This window comes from Castor canadensis, chromosome 8, assembly GCF_047511655.1.
Source record: "Castor canadensis chromosome 8, mCasCan1.hap1v2, whole genome shotgun sequence".
In the NCBI taxonomy this organism is placed as follows: domain Eukaryota; kingdom Metazoa; phylum Chordata; class Mammalia; order Rodentia; family Castoridae; genus Castor; species Castor canadensis.
The window spans coordinates 13,475,043-13,487,201 of NC_133393.1; positions in this window are offsets into that span (position 1 = coordinate 13,475,043).

Genomic DNA, 12,159 nt, shown 5'->3' on the forward strand with positions numbered 1-12,159 from the left:
TCAGCAAGAAGGATTTAAATTAGATAAGCAAAGACCTACCAAACTCGAACTCATTTTCTCTGGGGTATTTGTGGGATGATAGCAGCAGGATGTTTATCTAGAGATTTCTAGGCCCATTCTTGGCCTGGATGAAATGTGGGACTGGTGAAGGGAAGGGAAGACAAAGGAGGAGACGGTGAGATAGGGAGGCAGCTCCCCGGCTCCCCCTGTGGGAGGGGTGGCAGGGAGCCCCTGCCTCCAAGCTGGAGCTGAAGTGGGGGACGGAATGTATGGGGTGTGGCAGCTGAGAACGGGCAGGAGGGGAATGGAATGAGAAGGCCGTCAAGTGGTACAGCAAGTGTTTATGGGCAATGCAGAGAAAGACCCTTTCTAGGTGGCAGAGGAATGAGAAAGAGCCTCAGCCTGAGGACCCCCACCCTGGGCACCCACAACCCCACTCTAGGGATCACAGAGCATCCTTGAAGCAGGGTTTAGGGGCCTTGACTGACATCAGGTTGGACAGGGAACTCGGAGGCAAAAACTTAGAGAAGCAGAGATGATGCCCACACAACCTGGGCCCTGGGCACTGGGGTAGATGAGGCTGGAGAGGTAAACAGTGAGGAGCGTCCCTCCTCCAGGACTGCTGGGCTGCCCAGGTCACTCCTGCGTTCCTCCCCCCACCACCAGCATGTGTAACCACCATCCCTCTGCTGGAGACAGCTGATGGAGGCTCCAGGGAGACTACACCTCACCCTCCTCCTGCCTGGCCCACAGTCAGGTGGAATAATTTTGTGACTCATTCCATAGTCCCTCTTCCTTCTCTGTCCCAAACTTAGCAAACTGAGGCTGAAAAGCCATCTATGCAGTTTCCTTTTTGCTGTAAGAAGGATGAGCGAGAAAATGGTGTCAAGCCCCCTGCTCCATTCTTGAGCCAAAATCACAGACAATTTTGAGGTGGGGGCCAGGTGAGCCAGTGTGCTGTGATGCAAGTGAGCTTATGCATATGTAATATAAACAAGCTGGGTCTGCCCTGTCCATTCTTCTCCCAGGACCTAATCTTCAGGATTTGCTAAATGATTCCACAGCTTCTGTCCACTCCGCTATCCACCAGTATTTCTCCGCATCTTCACGCTCCCCACTTTCCACCTGCCCTCCAGCCAGGAGGTGACAGTTTCTTCTCCCACCCTCCCAGGTTCCGTCCATGCCAACCCCCAGTCTCACACCTCCTCCTGTCCTGCCCGAAGCTCCTCTTAGGACAGGGCCACAGTCCTCCTCACTCTCCCAGGGCTGGCAGGGACACCACGACCTCCTTGAAGCTGCCCAGGGAAAGAAGAGAATTGAAGAGGAGCTGCCCTGCTGAGCTGGCCCTCTTTACCCTGACTGAGGCCTGAGCTGATAGGACAGTTTTGCTGGGTGCCTTCCAGCAGCAGGCTTCAGATGTGCCTGTTGCCTAAACGTGGACACCTGGATATTCTCTGGAAGCCCATGTTACCTACCCCCTCAGTAGGGCCCCCTCCTAGGTTCCTCATACAGTGCCACCCCAAACCTCTAGAGGGCGTGGGAGAGCAGCGCTGGATCTCTGCCCCTGGGGCAGGTGGCTCTGTGCACAGACCCTTGTCCTCTGGGGAGGCATCAAGCTGAAGGCTGTCCAGCCAGACTCACCCTGGAGGGGCAGAAAAGTCAGGGAATGGGCCAGAGCTGGGGCGGGGATTCCCTGGAGGATGCAGGGACAAGACAGGTACACCAGGCTTCTGGGGACCCTTAAAGAGGATTGGGTTTGAGTCTGAACCCTGTCCCAGTGTACATTTAAGGACAGAGAGGAGAGCAGTGGCTTGGGCCCCTGGAACTTCTGCCTGACTTTGAAAGAGGGAAAGACTTCGGGCTCCACTCAGCAAAACTGCAAAGCACTCCGCCCCATGCAGGGGTAGACTAGGGAAGCAGTTTGGTTGTAGGATCACTTCTGATGCTTTATTTAGAATACACGAGAATGATGGTTAACAAGATTTAATTCCATACTTCAAAATGTCTACAAGAGAGGATTTCGAATGTTCCCAACACAAAGAAATGATCAGTGTTTGAGATGATGAATATGCTAATTAACAAGACCTGGTCATTACGTGTTGTACACATGTATTAAAATATCGCACTGTGCCCTGTATATAAAAACAATTATAGGCTGGGCATGGTGGTTCATGCCTGTAATTCCAGCTACTCAGGAGGCAGAGATTAGAAGGACCTCAGTTTGAGGTCAGCCTGAGAGGAAAAGTTAGCAAGACCCCCATCTCAAAGTTAGTAAGACCCATCTCAACAAACAAACCAGGTGTGGTAGTCATACTTACAATTCCAGCTATGTAGAGGGTGGAGGTAGGAGGATTAGCATCTGAGGCTGGCCTAGACAAAAATAAGAGACCCTGCCTAAAAAAATAACCTAAAGCAAAAAGAACTAGAGGTGTGGCACAAGTGGTAGAGCTCTTGCCTAGTAAACTGAGGCCCTGAGTTCAAGCCCCACTAACCACCCCGCCAAAGAACAATTATTATGTGTCGATTTAAATTTCGTAAATATTTAAATAACAGAAGGAAGTGGGGTGAGACCAGGGAGGCAGTTAGGGGAGCACAGAATGTGAGGAGGTGCTCACCGTCTTAGAGGTCATGCCTGTGCAGGCCTAAGAGTGAGTACCCGGCAAAGGAGAGAACCAGCACCAGCTCGACTAGGGGAGGGGAGCTGGGGAAGAGAGAGACAACCGTGTCCTGTCACCTGGGCCTTCTCCCGCTCGCCCCACCCCGCACCTGTTTGTGCATCTGCCTGTGGCAGCTCACATGTGTGTTTGTTCATTCAGACTGGATCTGCCCAGTTACGTGTCCTGGGGCAAAACGCCCACCCTCTCCAAGCGTTTGCTGGAGAAACTGTGAAAATCACACTGTGCCCCAGTGCTGCGAGGCCGTGATGGGACGACGTGTGGAAACGGTGCAGCATAAGCACCTGGACTGCCCACAGTAGGGGCCAAATTCGTGGAGATGCGCTTCCTGTTCTTAGGGAAAATGTTCTTGTTCTGTGTGTGGCCCCAGCTGACCTTGTAGCCTTATTTCTTGCTGCCTTCTTATATGTCCATCCCATTCCAGCCAGACAGATCTGCAGACAGAGAGACAGACAGACAGACAGAGAGAGCAGAAGGGCAGTACTGGGGTTTGAACTCAGGGTCTCACACTAGCTAGGCAGGTTCTCTACCACTTGAGCAGCTCCACAGGCCTTACCTTTATTACAGCATATGTTAAAATTGCTCTGCTTTGTTAGTTATTGTTGTCAGTCACTCTACCTAATGTATAAACTAAGCTTTATCATAGACGTGTATGGATGGGAAAGAACCCAGTAGCCTCAGGGTGACGCATTGTCCACGGTTTAGGCATCCCCTGGGGGTCTTGGAGGGCATCCGCTATGGATAAGGGGGGACTACTCCAATATTGCTCACCGACTAGTGATGTTCATTGATTTCTCATTTCTTTATCTTGGTCGGTGCACCACCAGAAGCCAGAGTCTGCTCCACTGTCCCCAGAGGTCCCCCAGCGGGAGCTGTTTGTGCCTCACACTGCTGTTCAGCGTATTTAACTCTGTGAAGGGGTGTGTGTGTGTGAGTGGTGTGTGTGTGTGTGTGAGTGGTGTGTGTGTGTGTGTGTGTGTGTGTGTGTGTGTGTAGTCTGTGTGAGTGGTGTGGAGGGGGTGTGGTGTGTGTGTGGTGGGGGGTGAGGGGGTGCGTGTATGGGGGGTGTGTGTATATGTGTGTGAGTGTGTGCGTGTGTGTGTGGTATGTGTGGTGGGTGTGTGTGAGTGGTGTGGAGGGGGTGTGCATGTGTGTGGTGGGGTGGGGGTGTGTGTATATGTGGGGGGGTGAGTGTGTGTGTGTGTGTGTGTGTGTACGTGTGATCCCTCTCCAAGCACACTCACACAAGAGGGACTGTATTTTTCTGTATCCCTCCTTCCCAACCTATGAACTGCTACAAGCCTTCAGTACAGACATCCACATGCAGTCTATGTTTTTGTGGGGTTTGTTTTGTTTTTGAGACAGGGTCTTACCATGTAGCCCAGGCTGGCCTCAAACTCGCTATGCTGCCTCAGCCTCCTGAGTGCTGGGATTGCAAGCCTGCGCACCATGACCAGCTCGTGGGGTTTTGTTGTCATTGTTTTTGTAGTGCTGGGATTAAACACACAGTCCTATGAGCTAGGCAAGCGCTCTGCTTCTTAGCTACATCCCCAGTGCTGTGGGGTCTTTAGGAATGGTCAAGGCAATGACCGTGACTGCTGTTTTTTATCTTACCCCTAATGCATGCAGCATTATCTTGTGAGCCTCATGAAGTAGATTACAGTTGTAAAGCTAAGGCTAGGACAGCATAGGTCACTTGCTCAAGGTCAACAGACAAACAGAGGTGGGACTTACGTGCAAACCTATCTGGCTCCATAGGTGGCACTCAGAACCACTACGGTTTGAATAAAAGAACTAGCCATCAGCAAACCAGAATGTCCTTTCCGTGCTCTAAGAAGGAAATAGAAATGAAGCAAGCAGATAGCAGAACTTCAGTTGGATGTTTTCAAGGTTTCAGATGAGACTCTTCTGGGGTTCAAATCCCAACACACACTGTTCAAAGTGAGGCCAGAGCCTAAGCCTTCCCAGAGTGAGTCAGAAAACTCACTTAGCTTGATATTTCAATTCCCAGAAGCCTGTTGATCCTAGCTCTGTTTTAACTGTCTATAGGCGAAACTTTAACTTCTCTCCTGTTGCCAACAATTTAGCAACTTTTTGACAACTAAATGGACAACACTGATCAGTCAGCAGTGGTGGAGTGGTCCCCCTTTATCCACAGGGGATTCGTTCCAAGACCACCAGTGGAGGCCTGAAACCACGGGCCATATGTAACCCAATCTATACAAGGTTCTTTGCTACTCATCTAGATCAATGATAAAATTTAAGTTATAAATTAGGCAAAGTAAACTTGAAATTAACAACAATAAGTAATGATCAAATAAAACACCTCTAACAATGTGCTGTAGTAAAAGCCATGGGGATGTGTCCTGTCTCTGAAAATATCTCACATTGTACTGTACTCCCCTCAAATGATGACGTAGATGACACAGTGCCTACGCGATGAAGTGAGGTGAGATGAGTGACACAGGCATCGTGACATAGTATTAGGCTACTATTGACCTGACAATACATCAGCAGGCTGTTGAGCCACAGTGAGGCTGAGAATGTCGAAACTGAAATCGTGGATAAGGGTGGACTGTGGCGCGTGGAGTAACAGCCAGAGAACTACTCCCCGCTGATTCTCACGTGCACCCCATCCGTCCCTAGCTGTGTAAAATTTCCCCATGGGGAATGGATCCCCTCAGGCCTTCTCTCTAGGTCTAAGCTGATTTGGAATTCCAACCCAGCATTCCTGCCTCTGTGACTCAGTGTCCATTATGTGGGGCCGGAGGATATTAGCACGATTGGTTCCATGGGGCATGGTGCAGACTCCACGGTGCGATGTGAGCACAGTGCAGGACTGGCATGGAGTGGGATATGGTGAACAGCTGGGCTGTGAATGCCACCTTGTCTACTGGTAGAGGTGCTGGACTCCTGAGCCCACTCTAGCTGCAGGAAGCTGCTTCTCCCAACACACTTATCTCCTGGGTCACCTGTCCCTGAGAATTGGCCCTCTGCATTCTGCACCCTCACCCCAGCTGGTCACACCAGCCTCGTGGAAGGTTGGCATCCATGGCCAAGAAGGCAATCAAAGCTCATCCAGTTCAGCTTTGCTTTTCCTGGCGGGGGGAGGGGGGAGGGAGAGGGAGGTTGGCACACTTTGCAACTTGAATGCCTTGCCCAAATCACAGACCATTCATCTCCAAATCATCAGAAAAATCCTACACACACACCCCCAACAGCAGGCCCTACACACCTAGGCCAATGAAACCAAGTTGGCCAAAAACCTTTGTGAGCTTTCCTTCTTTCTGTGACTTGACCTCAGACTTCACTGAACACCAAACAAGGAAGTCAGTCTCACAATTTGGTGCCACACCTTGTTTAAGACTAAAAAAAAAAAAAAAAAAAGTGCTACTATTACCTATTCAGTTTGCTCACTCCCTGGTCACACGGCTTGGCACTAAACAACTTTTGGTTATTTTCCATTCACTGGGCAGTTCCCATGGATGGAGCTCTGACAGCCCTGAGGATGACTTTTTTATGTGATGAAGGTTCCAAAGACAGCTCATTTATTCAGCTGTTGATTCATGATGTAGTAAATATATATAGCTACTTACCTACCAGGCCCTGTGCTGGCCATGGAAATATCACAGTAAACCAGACTGACACAAGCCTACTGCATGCATGGCTGAATTTTTTGGTGTGATTACATCAAATTGGTAATAGCAAAAGCTTCTAGTAATACAGCAAAGGACTTCCAGGAAAGATGGAAGGCTGAACACCTGCACCTACTTTTACTTCTTTCTGAAACTCCACTGAAGCAAAGTCGAAATTTCTTCCATTTTCATTTTGTTTTTGACAGTATAATCACAAGGACAGGAAGAACAGGAGAGAAGGTGACAGCAACAGAAGTTTGGAGGCTAGAAAGCAGGTGGAAGGGTGGCAGGAACACAGAACCAGCAGTGAGGAAAGCCACAACTACCCAACTTACAGCCCAGTGTCCCCTGAAGTCTCAGGAATTGATGAACCTGGTCACCTGTGGAAGTGGGGGTGAGTAGGATGGGGAGCTAATGAGTATTGGTCTAAAGTTTGTGTGTTTAAAAAAAAACAAACCAGCCAGAGTCAAGGTTATCCTCCTCTACCCTACACAGTCAGGAAAAGCCCGGGGCCCATTTCCTGATGAGGAAAACCAGAGAGTCTCTGGATAACTGGACATCTGTACCTTCAGGCACTGGAGACAGGGAGACCTTACTGAAAATGTTCACACAGTGGATGTGAGACCTGGCCTGTCTCTGACAGGAAGCCCAGAACACTGGCCTTTGTTCTCCAGGTGGGAAACTGGAGGGTGGGTCTCTGAAATCTCATTGAACCGAAATGAAAAAGATCCAAAATGGTGCACATCTATAATTCCAGCACTCAGGGGGCTGAGACAGGAGGATTGAGATTTGAGGTCAGCCTGTGCTATGGTGTGAGACCCTGCCTTTAACCCCTCCCCCCAGAAAAGAAAAAAAGACCCAAAGACACTAATAGTAGAGGCTCCAGAATGAATTATCCCAGTCAGGTCACCCTAGCATGAAGCTTACAGATCACAAGGGACACACACACACACACACACACAGCTTTGAGCTGCTTTGCAGAACTCCACACCTAAAAATAAGCCAACAACTGAGGGTTACAACTCACGTTAAGAAAGCTTCTAACACAAAAGACAGAGAGCAGACCAAACCAAAAAAGTAACATGGAGGGGATCGAGTCTACATGGCAAGAAGAAAGCTTAAAAACAGAACACATGCTTGTATCCTGAGACTGAAAGGAAAAATACTGCAAAAATGAAACAAATACAGGTCTGTCTCCCATCCAAGTACTAACCAGGCCCAGCCCTACTTAGCTTCCGAGATCAGATGAGCTCATCACATTCAGGGTGGTATGGCCATAGACCATATAGGTATTTCTTTAAAAAAAAAAAATCTGGAAGTTATTTTTTTTTTTCCAGTACTGGGGTTTGAACTTGGAGAACTCTACCACACGGGTCATGCTGTAGTCCATGGTCTACAGTTTCTGTTCATGTGATAGTTGTCTAATTTTGGTAACAGAGCAATGCTGGCCGTATCTAATGAGTTGGAAAGTATTCCCTCTTCTATAATTTTCTTGAGAAATTTGTATAGAATTGGTATTATTAATTCCTTAAATGTTTGCCAGGATTCATCAGTAAAGCCATCTGGGCCTAGAATTTCTTTTAGGGAAGGTTTTTAACTACAAATTCAATTTTTCAGAGATAGATATAGGTCCTTTTAGGTTATCTAGTTCTTCTTGAGTAAACTCCCATAGTTTGTGTCTTTCAAGGAGTTAGTTAAGTTAACCTAAGTTATAGAATTTATTGGAGTAGGCCTGCCCATTGGCATACACCTGTAATCCTAGCTACTTGGGAGGTTGAAGCAGGAGGATTTTGAGTTTTAGACAACATAGAAAGACACTATCTCAAAAAAAAAAAAAAAGGAATTTATGGAGCAAAGTTACTCATAATACTCTCTTACAATCTTTGTATATTTGGGTAGTTTTTCTTTTTGTTTGTTTGTTTGTTTGTTTGCAGTACTGGGGCTTGAACTCAGAGTCTCCACCTTGAGCCACTCCACCAGCCTTATTTTTGGGAAGGTTTTTTTGACATAGGGTCTTGTGAACTGTTTCCCCAGGCTGGCTTCCAACCACGATCCTCCTGATCTCTGCCTCCTGGGTAGCTAGGATTACAGGCGTGAGCCACCGGCACCTGGCTCACCTGTTTATTTTTTGAGACCGGATCTCATTATGCAGCCCAGGCTGGCCTCAAACTTTCCTGCCTCAGCCTTACAAATGCTGGGATTTCTGGCAAGCACCACGACACCCAGCTCCTTGTAATCTTTTTAATATCGGTTCAATGTGTACCCATATGAAACTTTCATTCTTGATAGGATCATTTGTGTCTTCTCTCTCTTTTTTCCTTGTTGACCTGGCTACAGGGTTATCAATTTTAGTGATTTTCTTGAGAAAACAGCTTTTGGTTCACTAATTTTCTTGAATGTTTTTACTGTTTTCTGCTTCATAATTTTCCTCTGATTTCATTCTGGCCTTTACTTTGTGAGTCACTTGCTCTAATCAAAGGCTTTTAGATTCACTCAAACAATAAAACAAAGCTAGTTCAGAGATATTTCACCTAGTTTCCCCTCTAAAATAGACTTTCCATTTGAAAATTTCTCAGCAAGTCTAAAAACACATCCAGATCATTCTATATGCAACCCACTGTGTGCTAGACACCTGACTTCAAATTGCGAGAACAGCAAAATTGATGCTCTCATGGATTTATATTCTAAGTGGAGGACAGGGACAACCAACAGGTAGACAGATAGACATAATATGAGGACAATGAATGTCGCGAGGAGAATAAAGCCAGGGGAGGAGATGGAGACAGAGCTATTTGGGGAGGGATTGTTTCTGTTTTCCATGGGGTCAACACAGGGAGAGAACACTGTGGAAATAGCTTGGTGAAAAACATTCCACACTAAGACAGCAGCCAGGACAAAGTGTCTGATGCTAGAACATGCTTGCGTTTCGCTTTTTGTTTGGTTGGTCTTGGCTTTCTTTTTTTTTTTTTAAGATGGGGTCTCACTATGGAGTCTTGAATTCGTGATCTTCCTGCCTCAGCCTCCTTCCCAAGTGCTGGGATTACAGGCACACACCATCATGCCTGCCTTCATGTTTGTGTTTTGTTTGGTTTTTTTCCTGAGGAAAAGTAAGAATGTCTAAATGATTAGGGAGAGAGGTAACTAGGGGACAGAACAGAGAAAGTCTTATAGACCACTTTGAAACTTTGTATCTAACTCTAAACTTGGTAGGTAGAATTTTAAGACCCTGATCCCCCTCCTGGGTATGTCCTCTTGTATAATCCCAGGACTGTGAACGTGATAGGTTTTACTCCCGTGATTAGGTCACATTATATGGCACAGTTGAACAAAAAAGAGAGAGCTGTCCCAACGGACCTGACCTGATCATGTGAGCCCTTTAAAAGTAATTTTCTTTGCTGGGTTGGAAGAAGTAAGAATGTGAAGCATGGCAGGATGCGATGTGCCTTCTGGCTTGTATATGAAGGAGACCATGTGGCAAGGACACTGACAGCCTTTAGGAGCAACAAGCAGCCTCTGCCTATAGCCAGCATGAAATAGGATTTCAGCCCTCAGCCATCCAGTCACAAAGAATTGAACTCTACCAACCAGGAGAATGAGATGGACATGGTGTCTCCCCCAGAGCCTCCAGACAAAGACTCAGAGCAGCTGACACACTGACTTCAGCCTTGTGACACCCTGAGCGAAAACCCAGTCACACCATGCCAGACTCCTGACCCACAGTACTGCGCTCAGGTCGTGGACATTATTAGGAGGTGCTAAATTCATCAGCATTTGTCACTCAGCAATGACACTAATAGACTCGACATGGTGGAAAACCAGAGCTACCTATAACCTTTCTAAAGTAAGTTTGGTTTTTGCTTTTGATAGTACTGAAGTTTGAACTCATGCTCGCTAGACAGGCACAGTACCACTGAGCCACTGCACCAGCCTTGTTTTGTGTTGGTTTTTTTTCCAGATAGAGTCTCACAAACTATCCGCCCAGACTGGCTTCAAATTCAGTCCTCCTGAGTAGCTAGGTTTACAGACGTGAGGCACTGGCACCTGACTTTAAAATGAGTTTTGCTTTAATGTCACTCCAATTCGAAAGTAGGGTCCCTGAAAGGATAAAGTCAACAGTCTACATGTCTTCTACACTGGACAATGCCAAGCACTTAGGAGACACCCAGGGACGATTACAAAAAGGGGCAAAAAGTTTTGACCAAAGACAAACTACTTGGAAAAGTTATCTAGCCTCTTGTACTGCACTTAGAAAGACTGCTGCTGATATTTTTAAGTTCTTTAAGAAAAAAATTGCAGCTTGCCTTCCACCTTGTCCTTCATATTGGTAAAGGAGGTGGGAGGTTTGCTGGGTGGGGGGTAGGTGACTTCTTCAACCAATATGCAATCAATATATTCTTGTTTGGTTTGGGTTTTGTTGTTGTTGTTGTTGTTGTTTTGAGACAGGGTCTCGAACTTGTGATCTTCCTGCCTCAGCCATCCTGAGTACACTTGACTTATGAATGCAAAATCAACAGAACTTACTTTCATTCAAAGATGGAAGGTTCTGGGGGGAGAGGGGAAGGAGAATGATAAAGGGGGTGAATTTAACTATGATATATTGAAATAACTTTTGTAAATGTCACAACGTACCCTCAGGACAACAACAATCTGATAAAAAAAAAAATCACACCTGAAAAAAAAAAAAAAAAAGATGAAGCTTCATCGGACTTCTCTTTGTGCTGCCATCTCCTCAGGTCCCTGAGCTCTGACCTGCATGCTGGTACTCAGTTCCTCCCTCTCCACCTTGCACATAGAAATCCTGAAAATTGGTATTCCAGAATGCCTAGCTTCTGTGTTCCCACCACTATCAGCCTCACAGAGGCGTCTTAATTCTCAGCTGGCAAAGGTAAAACGGCAAAGTCTCCTGGAGCACTTGCCTCCCGTGCATCTACCTCAAATCCGCTGTGGGTAATCACCACCCGTCTAATCTCTGAACGTCCCACGGCTCCTCGTAGCTCACTGGAGAGCAAGAACGCCCAGTTGAGCATGTTTGTGATATCATTGCTGTTCCATAGCTGTATGAGACTGTTGATGGTAATGGTTGTGACCAAGAAAATGAGCCCCTCCCCGCGCCCTTTTTCTCCTTCTTCTTCTTCTTTCAGGCCAGAGCAGACCAGCCTTGGTTGTCAATCCCCCAGACTCTGAAAACTTAATCAGAAGCAGGGGAAGGCTGTGAAGTGCATCCACTCTTCTCTGTAAACCTACTGTCCCCAACTCCTCCCCACCCCTGGGAATCCTGGCCGGCAAGCCTCCCACCCCTCCCACCTGCTTTATCAATGTCCGCTGGCAGATCTTTTGTTCAGGCTGAAGGGGTTCCCTTCCCAGGGGTGTTTGCAATTTAACAAGGAGACAGGCTTAAGGGAAGCAAATATTAATGGCAGTGTTTCAAGTGTCAGCCGCTAGGTAGACTGTGATGTCTGGACGGGGGGTAGGGCTTTGCTCCTGCATTCAAAAACACACCCAATCCATGTGGCAGGACTGATGATAATAAAAGAGTGTTGATGGTAAACACGTGTGTCCTCCCCCCCACAGCTGGGGATGGAACCAGAGTCCACAGAGTGGGCAGGGTCCAGAGGAGGCTTCTGGAAGAAACCCCCATGAGATGCTGGAGGAGAAATCCAAGAGATATTGAATGTCTAGCGATCTTAACAGAGTACAAGCAGAGTTCTGCCTGGTCCTCCCCAACTGAGACCCTTCTCCCATACCCTCAAGGGTCAGGCTGGGTGGGGAAGTCACCCAACCTAGAAGAACAGGGAAAGTTGCTGTCATGTCCTTGCTCATTTCATGCTATGATCCTCAATACCAACCCC